At 53.0% G+C, this 12,370-nt stretch overlaps 1 long non-coding RNA gene across 1 annotated transcript; it reads right to left on the bottom strand.

Annotated features, from left to right (window-relative positions):
- Positions 1–3,429: 3,429 nt before the first annotated feature.
- On the bottom strand, positions 3,430–5,668 carry LOC144584380 (uncharacterized). Its single transcript, XR_013538590.1, has 2 exons — positions 4,565–5,668; positions 3,430–4,426 (listed from the first exon to the last, which is right to left on the bottom strand). It is a non-coding gene; the product is annotated as an uncharacterized LOC144584380 (long non-coding RNA).
- Positions 5,669–12,370: the final 6,702 nt, after the last annotated feature.

Below are 12,370 nucleotides of genomic sequence, written 5' to 3'. Positions count from 1 at the left end.
ATTGATTGTTTTGACGGAACATAAGTTGTGGTGGGACTGGCGTTTGCAGGCAGGAAGCCCCCTTCTTTAAAGAAGGAAGGTGGCCTTCCACCTCTCAAATGGTTGAGTTTGCCTCCCAGCCAAACATGTTCTGCTTCATCTCAGTCAACCGTTGGCACTAACCGGGGCTTCTCTTAAGTGCCAAACAGCAGCTTTGGGAAGGAGAGCTGAGGTTTTGTGTGCTCAGCATAGGCTGGGGGTCAGAAGAGCTGAATTTGGTAGATTTAAATGGATAGCACAGAGGTGGCTTGAGTTTACTGCAGCTTTACAACCATCGTAAAGTTCAACAGTTGACCTTTGTAAACATTTTGCTGAGAAGCCATTTACAGTATTTTCTTCACTTGGTGTGGACGTGCCATCAGTCCAGCCCTTCCCTGGAAAATCCTGGATTTTTTGGAGACAAGAAAGCAGGGAAGTCCCGTCGGACAGCTTTTCCTTGGGATGAAACACCCACGTTGTTGTTATTGTAAGAAGTCAGGGTGCCCAAGATGTAGTCCAGAGATCCAGTTCCTTTCGTACAGCTGACACACTGTGATTGTGGTATAAGGTCTGGTGCTTTTGAATGGGGAGACCATCGAGGAGGAGGAGCAGGCATCCTGGCACATTCATAGGTCTACTCTGAAGTAAGTCCTGTGGAGGTCAGCACGGCTTGTTCCTTAAATGTGTACAACCCTGCAATTTTTGTCGTCTTCGTGGCATTGCCAAGCTATCCCATGCTCAAGCACAGGGCCCGTATTGAGTGTCCTCGGTTTCACAATACACTCCTCTGTTGCTGCTTCTGCTGCCGCGGAGAGGTTTTTCAACGATTTTATCACCGTAATTTTGAGATGCCTGAGGTGGGAAATGCCAGTCTCAATGCTCCAGTGGGTTTTTCTCCCCAGCCGTGCCCTTGGGCAGCTGTCCGTTTAAAGAAACCTCACCTGACTAATCAAGTGAGTTTTAGGTAATTAAGTGCACCCTCAGTTAAATATAATTTTGAAGAAGGAGCGGTGCTTTCAACATGTTGGTGGTTTTCCCTGTGACTCTCTCTACCGTCCCCCTCCCTCCCCTCTGCAAAAAGCATTGCCTGGGTTCGTGTGATGAAAGGGCATCTCCTGCACCCACGCCTGGATTGGTCCCTGCCCTCCTGCCACTTTCTCCTGCCTGATCAGGGGTCTCTTTTCTCTTGGTTTGGTTGGGTTTGGCCCTGGCGATAGAACCATAGGACAAATCCATTAAAGAAGCCTTGGGTAGGTGACCAGCTATTTCATTCTAAGGCCCGCGAGGGCCCTCTTGCTTTGCCGGGTGATTTCCTGGGCTGTTCAGGCTGCCCCCCCCCCCGTCACGGTGGACAGAAGGGCTGGCTCTGGTCCCCAGTGGCAAACTCTGGATGTGGACCCCAAAAGTAAAGGATTGCAGCGGTCATGCAGGGTCAGTTCCCTGGGGGAGTGAGGGCCCCAAGTAGAGGAGGCCAAGACAGGTGGGTGCCCAGAAGGGCCAGTGAGCCTGACATCTCCAAACGTGTTAAGACATACAGTATTACCCTGTTTCTCTGAAAGTAAGACCTAACCTGAAAATAAGCCCTAATATGATTTTTCAGTATGCTCATAATAGAAGGCCTACCCCAAAAATAAGCCCCAGAAGTGTAACCCCGTCCTCCACCCTTGTGCATCAACCAGAAGAAGAGGGCAGGGCTGTATTTGAATAAATGTAGATGGTTATACATGAAAAAAAATATAAAACATCCCCTGAAAATAAGCCCTAATGGGTTTTTTGGAGTAAAAATTAATATAAGACCCTGTCTTATTTTCGGGGAAACACGGTAGGATTTTAGGTCCTATGAAAAAGGAGGCAGCTGCCCTCATGAATCCCACTTCTTAGCACTTACAAATGTGCCCTGGCTTTTCCCTGGGAAAGGCCGCCAGATGGGCCTGGAGGTCCGTCACTCGGAGACCAGAGCAAGCCAGTCGTTTTTCCTCGCAACGTATTTTGGTGACTAGTTTTTCTTGAATATTGTACACGAGGGTTCTGAAATATCCTTGTTTCCCCATCAGAGTTGTAGCGTTGTGAAAGACAGACAGACGAATAGCCAGTTATGGGTTGTCTTGTTGTCTGTTGTGGTGCCAAGAAAGACAGGATTTCATTGCTGGGGCGCCACGGTGGAGCCACATGGCTGTGGGGTGTGTTTCTCATTTGTTGTGACTGCTGTGCATTGTGTATAGTGTCCTGGGGCAACAGTGCAACAAATATTTCATCCATTTCCATTGTTGCAACATCCGTGTTACTTATGTTGTTTTCCACATTTTGGCTTCAAAGGAATCTGCTGCTAATATGTTTCCCGTTCCCAAAGGGAGTACAGTACTGGGTCAAAACCTGGCTACCTGTGGCAGATTCTCAGTTTAAGAAAACAGGTTTTTTTTAATGAGAAACATGTCTCATTTTCCTCGGAAAGCTCAGCCGGTGCCTTTCCTTGCACTTTGGCAAAAATCTTTTCCAACCTGGAGACCTTCGCGTGGCGTTGGGCTGGCAGCTCCCGCCCTCCTTCCCTAGAGTGGCCCACACAGAGCTCCTGCAGCGTAGCCCAGATCTGGGCCCCAAAAGATTTTGTGCCTGGGGTGGGTTCCGACGCGAATGGTTCCTGCACAAAACCCTTTTAATTCCGACTACTTCTTCCCAAGGGAAGAAGGGCGGCGTGGAAGGCAGAGGTGGGGCACGTGTCCAAATGGAGACCAGATGTGGGGGGCCCAGCGTGGGGTTCTGGCCACCCCTTTTTCTCACCAGTTCCCTTGTCAGGTGCAGACAACATGCAGAACCCCAGGAAAAGGGCCCGGGAGTCTGCGGCCCTCGGCCTGTTTCCCTTCCCGTGTTGGTGGATATCTGTTGCTGGAGTCACTGACCATTAGCCCTGCTGGCTACTGGGGCTTTTGGGAGCGGCAGCCCAAAACACACCCCTTGAAGGGCCCAAAGTGAGGAGCCCTGCAGGCCAAGAGACTTTCGCTGCAGAGAATCCTGACGGCCCTTCTGGCCTTTTCTCACTGGGCTGGGAGAGGAAGTTTGACTTTCTCTCTCCTCTCTGTGTCAGCCGTGGAAAAGAGGTGGTCGGTCGGTCGGTCGGTCGGTCGGTCAGTCGGTCTTGCCTTGCTCCCTCCAGTCAGGAAGAGCAAAGCCCTCACGGGTGTTCCTGGCCTGGGCCTTCTCGACGCAGAAGGGGGGGGGGCTTCATGCTGTTCAGCATCCTCTGTGACTCCTTATTTATTTATTGGACTTATATACCGCCCCATAGCGCTACAAGCACTCTCCGGGCGGTTTACAATTTTTAATTATACAGGCTACACATTGCCCCCCCAGCAAGCTGGGTACTATCTGTTTTCTTTCACTTAGTGGTGTTTTTTTTTAAAGAAATGTTTGCAACATAAGAAAAATGTAAACCTAATTTAAAGAGTTTCTTTTTTTGTTACACTTCGAAAAAAGTATTTTTACTAATTTTATGACTGCTACATTTTCAAATGAGTAAATATTTTAAACATGTCAGTACAGAAAGTGAGGTTTTATTGTTACAATGTTGCATTTTATTTTATTGTTGCATTTGTCTGTAGCGTTTTTGTTTCCAGATTTGTGCTGCTTTAGTTTTTCTCAGTTCTGCTCAGCCTGGCCTTGTAACAGGGAAGCACTGAACCCAAGAGTGTGTGTCTTTTTTCCTCCCTCTCGTTCTCATTCTCTCTCTGCCTGTGTTCCCTGGGACTCTCCAGTGTTCCTGACTAACCATTTGCTGTTACACTTTGAATGTCCTGGTTTTTATTTGAACAAAATATTCTGAATTACAACATTGGTCTTTTGGCTTGAAGACTTTTTTATTTACTGTATTTGCTTTTCTTAAAAAAAATCATCTTCATCATAATTCGGCTTTGCTCTTTCCACAACGTCTCAGGCAACTGCAGTGTTTGTGCCTTGTTGCTTCCTTACTCCGAGAGGGAAGCAGAACGAAGCCCCTGCCGGCTGAGAATAGGGAGGAGTTTAGGCCTCTCTCCACAGTGCACTTGAAGCGGCCGCTGGGGGGGGGGGGGAGCTGCGCCTTCTTGTTCTTTGAGCCCAGGCTGTAACACCACGGCCTGTAACCGGCGAAGGTTTTGGGGTGACACTGCGGCCAACAAGGAAGCCTTCCCGTCTCGGGCGCAGGGAAAGAGAGGAGCAGGCCAGAGGATCGACCCTGCCTCCCAGTAACACCACTCGGGCCCTGCCAGAGGGTGGAGCTGGGTGGAGGTCGAGATGGAGAGGCTGGGGGGGGGAGAGGTGGGGCCGGCAGCTGCAGGTGGTTTGGCCTCTTCTTTCAGCACTTTCACAAATCAAACTAATGCTGCCGTTTCCCAAATCCTGGATTTACTCTCTAATCGCTTTTCTTAGGCCGCACCTGCCAAGACAAATGAGAGTCTTGTTCAAAAGCCTGTACCTCTCTCTGGGTGTGCGCGCCCGGTCATTGAAGCTGCGAGGGAAGGGAGTTGACAAGGGGAGGGGACACAAACACACACACACACACCTACCTACCTACCTCTGCCTCTGCTTCTCTGTGTCCTTCCTTGCCTTCCGGTCACACAACTAGCTGCCTTGGTTCCCCTCTGTGTGGCTGCAGAGGTAAAAATGCCAGGGAGGGCCCAGGAAGCATCCTGGGAAGAAATGCCCGTGCACATGTAGAAGACGGATGACCCTCGCTGTCAAAGGATGGCAGACACACACACACACACACCTCCAGTTGGTCTGGGCTGGAAATGCCAGGGGGCGGGTGGGCAAGCAATTGCAATGCACCTGACCTGGCAGCTCCCTTGGCTAGAACGATGGCCGTGGGATGACGTGCTGCGTGATCTGAGAACGCCACACCACTAGACCTCTGGATTATCTGCGGCCCCTTTTGCGTTCCTTTACCCTCCACACCCTACAACCCGAGATGGGTACTGAACGGAATAGCAAGAGAAGAGAGTGGGCATCCCGGCAGATGACCGCTGAGTTTGGGGATGTGGCTTCTCCAGACTGCACTTCCCAGAATTCCCCAGCCAGGGCCACCAGCCCCAGAATCCTCCAGTCCAAAGAGCCACAGGGAATTGTGGGATTAGTAGTAGTTTTTAAAAAAAACCCTAGAAATGAAGATCTAGGTTGGGTAAGGCCTTGGGTGGACTATTAAAAAGTTAAAGAAAGATGCCTTTGTATTTGCGAAGGCTTTCATGGCCAGGATCTGATGGTCCTTGTGGGTTTTCCGGGCTCTTTGGCTCTTTGTTCTGAAGGTGGTTCTTCCTAACGTTTCGCCCGTCTCTCTGTGGCCACGGGCATCTTCAGGTGCCTTTTCCTGTTCTCTCGAGTTCTTCATTGGTCAAAGATGGTGTAAAATGTGGGTTAAGGCAAACCATCCCGACGTAGCTGGGCTGGTTGTGATGCGTGTGGCCCTTGAAACCACACCGTCAGCAAGACGACGTGGAAGCCACTGGAGAGCTAGCGTGTCCCAGCATGTGGGCTTCCCACCCCTCCCCTTCCTGAAGACCAAAGCATGGTGCAGGCATACACAGCCCATTGTCCGAAAACCTGTGGTCCTGCAGCATTGCTTTGGTCCTTTGTTCCCCCTCCAAAGGCCCTCCTGCCCTAAAGAGGGTCCGATCCGAGATCAGGAGAAAGTGGTGGCATTTTGGGAAAAGCACCTCCAAGCTTGAGCCTGCCCCACTTGAGTCCCAGGAATGGGGGGAGGGAGGGAGGGAGGGAGGGAGGGAGCCCCCTTTTGCTCCCACCTGCTCATTGTGCAACCCACGCACAGCTCAATTAATGGCCTCCGCCATCATCACAAACAACCCCTTTCTTGGGCAGCCAAGAAAAGCACAAATGTCGGAGATAAAAGAGATTTTGGACTGCTATAAAAATCTTATCTGCCAAAAAACAAGAACCAGAAGTGGGCCCAGGAGGCATTTCCTCCCTCCCCCTGTGGATTATTGTTAGCCTTTTGTCCTGTACTCCCAGCCACCCCCACCCCCTGTGGACACCACGTAGCACAGGCATCATCATCATCATCATCATCGACAAAGGTTTAAGGAGTCTTTCTTTCTTTCCTGGCCTCCCGGGACTCCAAATATCGCCATCAACCTCTTGGCTCCCGCCTGCCCCAGAGCTGTAAAAAGTGATGGAGTAGCTAGTGGATGATGGGAACTGTTGTTTCCAAAAGGTAACTGCTCCAAACTCTACTTCCATCTGGCCCAGAGCCCTTCTGCCCACAATCCCTGCTGGGGTGGATGGTCTTCAAGGAAACAAGTCAATTCATGCTCATTTCAGACGACTTCCCAATGGAATAACTGACAATCTTCGTTCACTCTTTCCCCTTCTTTTACTCTCTCAGTTCCTGTATGATGTTCAGGTCATTAGGAAGCTTTACCAGCTAATCTACTTGGAGCCTGTAAGGCAGGGCCTGAGGGGGGGGGGCAACTGTTTAATATATAGTTTGATACAGAGCATAAGGGCTACTGGATAAATGCTAAATGACTTGACCAGGGACCATCCATCCATCCTGCCTGCTCCAAGTCCTCCTCCTCCTCCTTCACCCCAAAGAGGCTCCAGAGGAAATGGGCTGCAACACGCAAAGAAAGGTACGCATGACCACCTCACTTTCAGAATAAAATAACCCTAATGAAAATAATGAAAATGTAAACCCTCTATTGTGCTTAAAGGCAGACAAAACCAGCCCTTGGTGGAGGCACCACCCCGGCGGCTGCCTCAGACCACAAGGAATGGTGAGCCAGGGAGGGAAACGGGGAGCCGAGCTGGCCAGTGGAAGAGAGACAAAGGGCCCCACTCCTCCTCTGCCCCCCAGCATTCAAGCCCCATGGACTTTTTTTGGGGGGGGGAGCAAACCTCTTCTCTGTGCCCAGCATGCCAATGCAGCTGGTGGCGGCTGACGGAGGGGCTGCGGCTGCAGAGCTCTGCTCCTGCATGGCCTATGGAGGGTCCCATCAGATCCCACCCCCCCACACACACACACACCCATCGCCCCCTCCAGGGAAGGCACCTGTGAGTATCCCAACACTCGGGCCCAGTTCCCGCTCCTGCTGTCTCTTTCGAAAACCACTTGGGGAGGGAATGACCGAGGAGACCAGAGAGGGTCTCAGCAGCTGCGCCCAGAAAGGTCCCAGCGGGGTCCGTTCCCCACTGACAGCATCTCCAGCAGCAACTAGAAAACGCCCTGGCACACCAGTCAGGAAGGGTGCCAGGGGGAGAGCGGGGGGGGGAGATCTTGCCCAGGCTGGCAGAGGGGGGGGGCACTATGTTCAGGGACTTCCCTGAAAAGGTTGCAGGAGTCTGGAAGGGAGGCTCTCTGCTGGAGGAGCAGAAGGGGGCCAGGGAAGGGAAGTAAATGTTCTCCTTTGGCTTCACCCACGAGAGGAGAGGAGGCGAGACAGAACAAGCCGCCACGGATCACCAGGCAGCTTTTTCTGGGCCAGGCCTCCAAACTCTTACCCCGCCATCCCAGCCTTGGGGGCGAGGTGGGGCGCATGTGGGTTTGATTTTCCCCCCTCCCTCCGGTTCCCAGTTATTGCTCTGGTTTCCGTGAGCCTGGGTGCAGAGCCGCCTTTCCCGCGCTGCCTGGCCGAGGGTGGCCCGCCCCTCCTCTGACAGCCTCACCTCAAGGCCCCCCCTCCACCTGCAGAGGGCTGAGGGGCTCCGGGAGGGGCTCCCTGCCTTCTTTGCGGTTTGCCCTGAAGCCCCTTCTCACTTCTTGACGTGCCGCCTGCCCACATCGGCCTGAGTGCAAAGCACTTGGCAGGGTGTGTGTTTGTGGAGGCCTGTGTGTGACTGGCTGGCTGGCAGAGATTTCCGATAAGGGGCCACCGCCGCCACCCTTTATTCCTACATCTCTCCCTGTACCCCCTGCCCCCCACCTCCAGGGATAATGGAAGGGTTTGCTTAATGCGTTCCCGAGCCTCCACTTGCCCGGCAGGATGCAGCAGCTGCCGTGCTTGGGCCCGGATTCTTATGCCTGCGGAGATGCGCCTGGGAAAGGTGCGCCAGAGCCCGGCCCTAGCATCTCCTAGCCTTGGTCCAATGAGGGTCTTGGGAAAACTTCAGAGCGCATCATGATGCCAATGAGGATCAGGAGAAGTTTTATGGCATGGGGGGGCCCTCCTCCCACTGCTGCCACCCCTTTATCCTGGCATGGTTGGATAGGTGCCCACCAGCTCCCTCTCATGTGCAGACGGAGCTGGTGGGAGCAGAGGGAGGCCACCTTCATCACGGGGCTTCCCCGTAAGGCCTGAGCCCCACAGGATGTCTGCACGGGACCTGAAGTCCTGCTCTCCGCAGGGAGGTGGACTCTGTGAACGCCAGGAAGGCGGCTGTAGGGGCTTCTTGGACTTAGTTGAGGGCTCTTTCTCCTTCCCTCTCTCTAGCTCAGCACAAACCCACGACATACATTCAGCCCAAATCAGCACTGAATGTCTTGCTAGGAGCTCAAGCCTCTTCATCTTTTCACTTCCAAGAAAATAAAATGTTTTTGTCCTAAAAGGCAGTCCATTTAAGCCTCCTCTAAGTAGGGGCCACATTCCGGACACTCCTAGCGACATGATGTCGGGCCCCACAGAAAGCCGAAGGCTTCTTTAGCCACAGTCTCTCATGTTCTGAAATGCCAAACATGTTTAGCATCTGCCTGACAAATCCACACACACACACACACACACACGTGCACCCCCCACAGTAGCCCCTCTTTCCAAGAAGTGGTCCCACTTATGTCTGAGGAAGTGGACTTGTCCACGGAAGCTCCTGTGAAGACAGAGCAGGTCATCTTTCAGGTGTCACCACCACCTCCTGGTCTTCTTTATTTTTTTATTTTCCTCTTGGTTTTGCCTTTGGAAGGCAACCTTTTCTAAAAACTGTCCCCTCCAAGGTACCCATGCAAAGACATTTGGGGGTCAGGTTTCCAGTCCAGCCTGCAATAGTTTTTGGGGGGCTTTTTTTAAGGCTGGCCACTCTACCAACATTTAAATCTGGCACCATAAAACTGTTTGCCTGCCATTTCGCTCCTTCAAGAAAAGGGGCCTCGTTTTCAGAGAAAGATTCCACCCATTCTTGCGCCCCTTTTCTCTCCCGCTCCCCTCCGCGAGGGGCTTCGGCCTCTTGGGCTCCTCCCATTGAGGATTAACGGGAGAAGGGAGTGTGCAGAGCATCCCGGGGCCAACCAGGAGGGCAGTATTTCAGTGCGTGACCGAGGACCCGCGGCCAGAGCGGCGAGAGTCACCCAAGGAGCCCTCGGGCAACCAGGACCAGCCTGGAGAAGTCAAGCCAGCCAAGGAGCCCCTTCCACTGTAGGGTCCAGTCCACACAGGACTTGGCTCTCCCCACAGCAGTTCCTGAAAACACAAAGGATAAGCGGCCACAAACGCTGGCATCACAGCGGGAATGCCACAGCAGTCCCACCCGGAGAAGGTTCAGTACGAAGGTCTCACATCACAAACCCTTTCGGGCCACGCGGAGGCCACGGAAGCAAGCTTGTTCACCATCGTGGCTTCACATCAAACCCATGACCCAACAAGGATACATAGAGGGCCATGCTTTGAAAAGTTACCTTTTTGGACTACAACTGACTGGTGGATTCTGGCTGTCCAAAAGAAGTACGTTTTCCACACTCTGAGATGCTTCAATGGTCAGCATGAACAGATCTGCTCAGAAACTGGAACATTACTTTAACAAACTACTTACATAGAGTTACAGCTCCAGGGCTGAAAAACAGGTGGGTAGGTAACTCTGTATTACCTATTAACTGCATTTAGTTTGCCACAACCAAAATGGCTCCTTCTAGTTACTCTTTTGAAAACAGGTGTGACTGCTTGAAACCATTGGCCTTGGGCACAAACACACCCACCAAAGTGGGGATATTCCCTTTGTGATGTGAAAAACAACGAGGTGCATTCATGCTACAAAAGTGACTCCTTGTTGCACTACAATTAAGCGATGTCTCGATGACCGCATAAAACATTTGCTTACAAGAATCTCTCTGCTCCGTGGCCAGTGGCCAGACTGCAGGGCTGGACCCCCCTCCTCTTGCCACACATCCCCCCCCCCCGGTCTGAGTCAGGGTCTCTTAGGCTGGGCTGCCTATTCAGAGAAGGACATGGATTGCGCTTGGGCTCAGAACATGCCAAAAATAAACAGAGGATTAACAAAAGGAGGGCTTCCCAGGGAAGGCCAGACCAGACAGAACAAGCCTGGGGGGAGGGGGGGAGAAGGGGGCACATTTAGATACAGGAATTTGCTCCCTCCTTTTTTCGCAAGGCCTTTTGTCCAAGAGATTGTGAGCACAATTAAGACATAAGCAAAAATGGCTCCCCCTCCTTCTACCCCCCCCAATGATGCAACCCTGCCGTGGCTCTTGCACCATCACGTCCCGATGAAGCAGGAAATGCACAGAGAAAATGATGCGAGGGGTGTGCTGGATTTTGTGCATGTGTGCGAGTGTGAAAGAGAGAGAGAGAGAGAGAGAGAGAGAGAACAGGCTTTGCCACTCTCGGGCAGTCTCCAGCGAAGGCCTCCCTGCTGACCCCTGGCGGAGATCCCTCTTCATTGCAGGAGGTGGCGTCTGGCCACATCCTGGCCAAGGTTGCATCAGCACCAGAGGAGGCGAGTCCTCGCTCGCTCGCCTTGCCCTTTTCGAGGAGGAAGCAGGAAGCGGAAGGACCCATGCCCTCCTTTTCCTTGATGCCTTGCCCTGACAAGGGGGGTCCTCTTCCTGGCGTCCTCAGCAGAACCCATGCAATGGCACAAAAGAGGCCTTGCACGAACACAGCCAGTTCTCACACAAAACCATGCACAGTCTAAGCAGAAGTGCACCATTCCCACAATTGTGCTCCCTGTAGAAGCTGCACAGATGGCCCAGGCTAGGATGACGACAGCTTTAAAGAATAAAAAGTGTGCTCTGTATGTGTGTGCACGCACACACACGTGTTGGAAATCCTGCTCTCTACTTTGCCCTCGGCTGCAGGTAAAGGACCTGGACCTGATGGGGCTTCGATATTCCTCATGGGAGCCTGTGCTTGTGGCTTGAGAAGCATTTCCTCCCGCCAGCCACGTGGCCTGAGCACATCCGGCTACTGGGGCCACCCCCACGCACAATCCACCCACCCTTTGCCTAGAAAAGGCAACCCACCAGTTCTGGGACTGCCTGCTGGGGGATTCTGGGAGCTGTAAGTCAAAAGGAAGCTTCTTGAAGCTAAGCAAACCTGACCTGGAGAAGTGAGTCGGGAGGGGAGACCCCCCCCCCACGGCTGGCAGGACCCATCGAGGGAGGAGCTCAAGCCTGGGAAAATGGAAGAGGCTCAGCAGGCCACAGCAATGGGGAAAGGCAGCTGTGGGGCAATGGGCGGCAGTGTGGGAAAAGTCAGCAGCCTTCTCCTCCAGTCACTTTAAATCTGCGTCCCCCTTTTCTGGGTCAGCGATTCTGCCCACTAGCATGGAAACAGAGCCACCCTTCACAGCTCGCAGGGCGCAGTAATTCCATGGTTAGGGCAGCAACACGTTACCTGTGGGTAGCAGGAGGTCTCTAGGTTGACCTTTTCTGGGGAGGTGGCCGATTGCTTCAAAGCCCCTCGGAGGCACGCATGCATACGCACACCGACACCCACCTCAGCTCTGATTAAAGCCCTCTCAAAGTGTTCACATTCTTAAATGACCAGGCGGGCCCCTAATTCTATCAATTTCGTTCCGAGTCTCGCTGTGTTGCCACTGCCTGACCCGGCCCTTGACAGCTTCACATGGAGTGGAGATTTAATTCTTCGTAAAGAGCTTAGGGGGCTTAACGAGGGGCTCTCTAGCCTGCCTCGAATGCCGGGCCCAGTCCCAGGTTCTGCCTGCCTGGGCGACCGCGGCCGAGTTCCTCCCTTTCCCTCCCTGAGGCAGGAGGAGAAGCGGCTCTCCAGGCCCGGACTCGCCGCCCTCCCTGGGTCCCCCCTTCAGCCATCAAGCATGTTTTGGGGGGCCCAGCAAAGGAGCCAAAAAACAAAAACCAAAAACTTGGTGAGGTGCAAAAAGCCAGGAAGTGGTCTTGCCTTGGACGGCTTGGAGACGTCAGCTGGAACCTCAACACAAAAACCACCCACACCCTGACAAAACAGCGACTCTCCTGGGTGGGAACGAGCCTCATCCTGCTGGCCAGGAGATTCTGGGATTTGCTATTGTCAAAAGTCACTTTTCCTCTCTCTATAGCGGAAAGCAAGGGGCTGTGGACAAAGGAAGGCCACGGGACCCTCGTGAACAGCCCGCGTTTGGGGCTGGGCTGCAAGATTTGCAACTCTTTGGGTGTGCACAACGGGGGTGGGGGCGCGTTGTGGGTCTGAAATGT

This window comes from Pogona vitticeps, chromosome 10, assembly GCF_051106095.1.
Source record: "Pogona vitticeps strain Pit_001003342236 chromosome 10, PviZW2.1, whole genome shotgun sequence".
In the NCBI taxonomy this organism is placed as follows: domain Eukaryota; kingdom Metazoa; phylum Chordata; class Lepidosauria; order Squamata; family Agamidae; genus Pogona; species Pogona vitticeps.
Note: the sequence above shows the minus strand (reverse complement) of the source record. Positions and strands in the feature narration are given on the sequence as shown.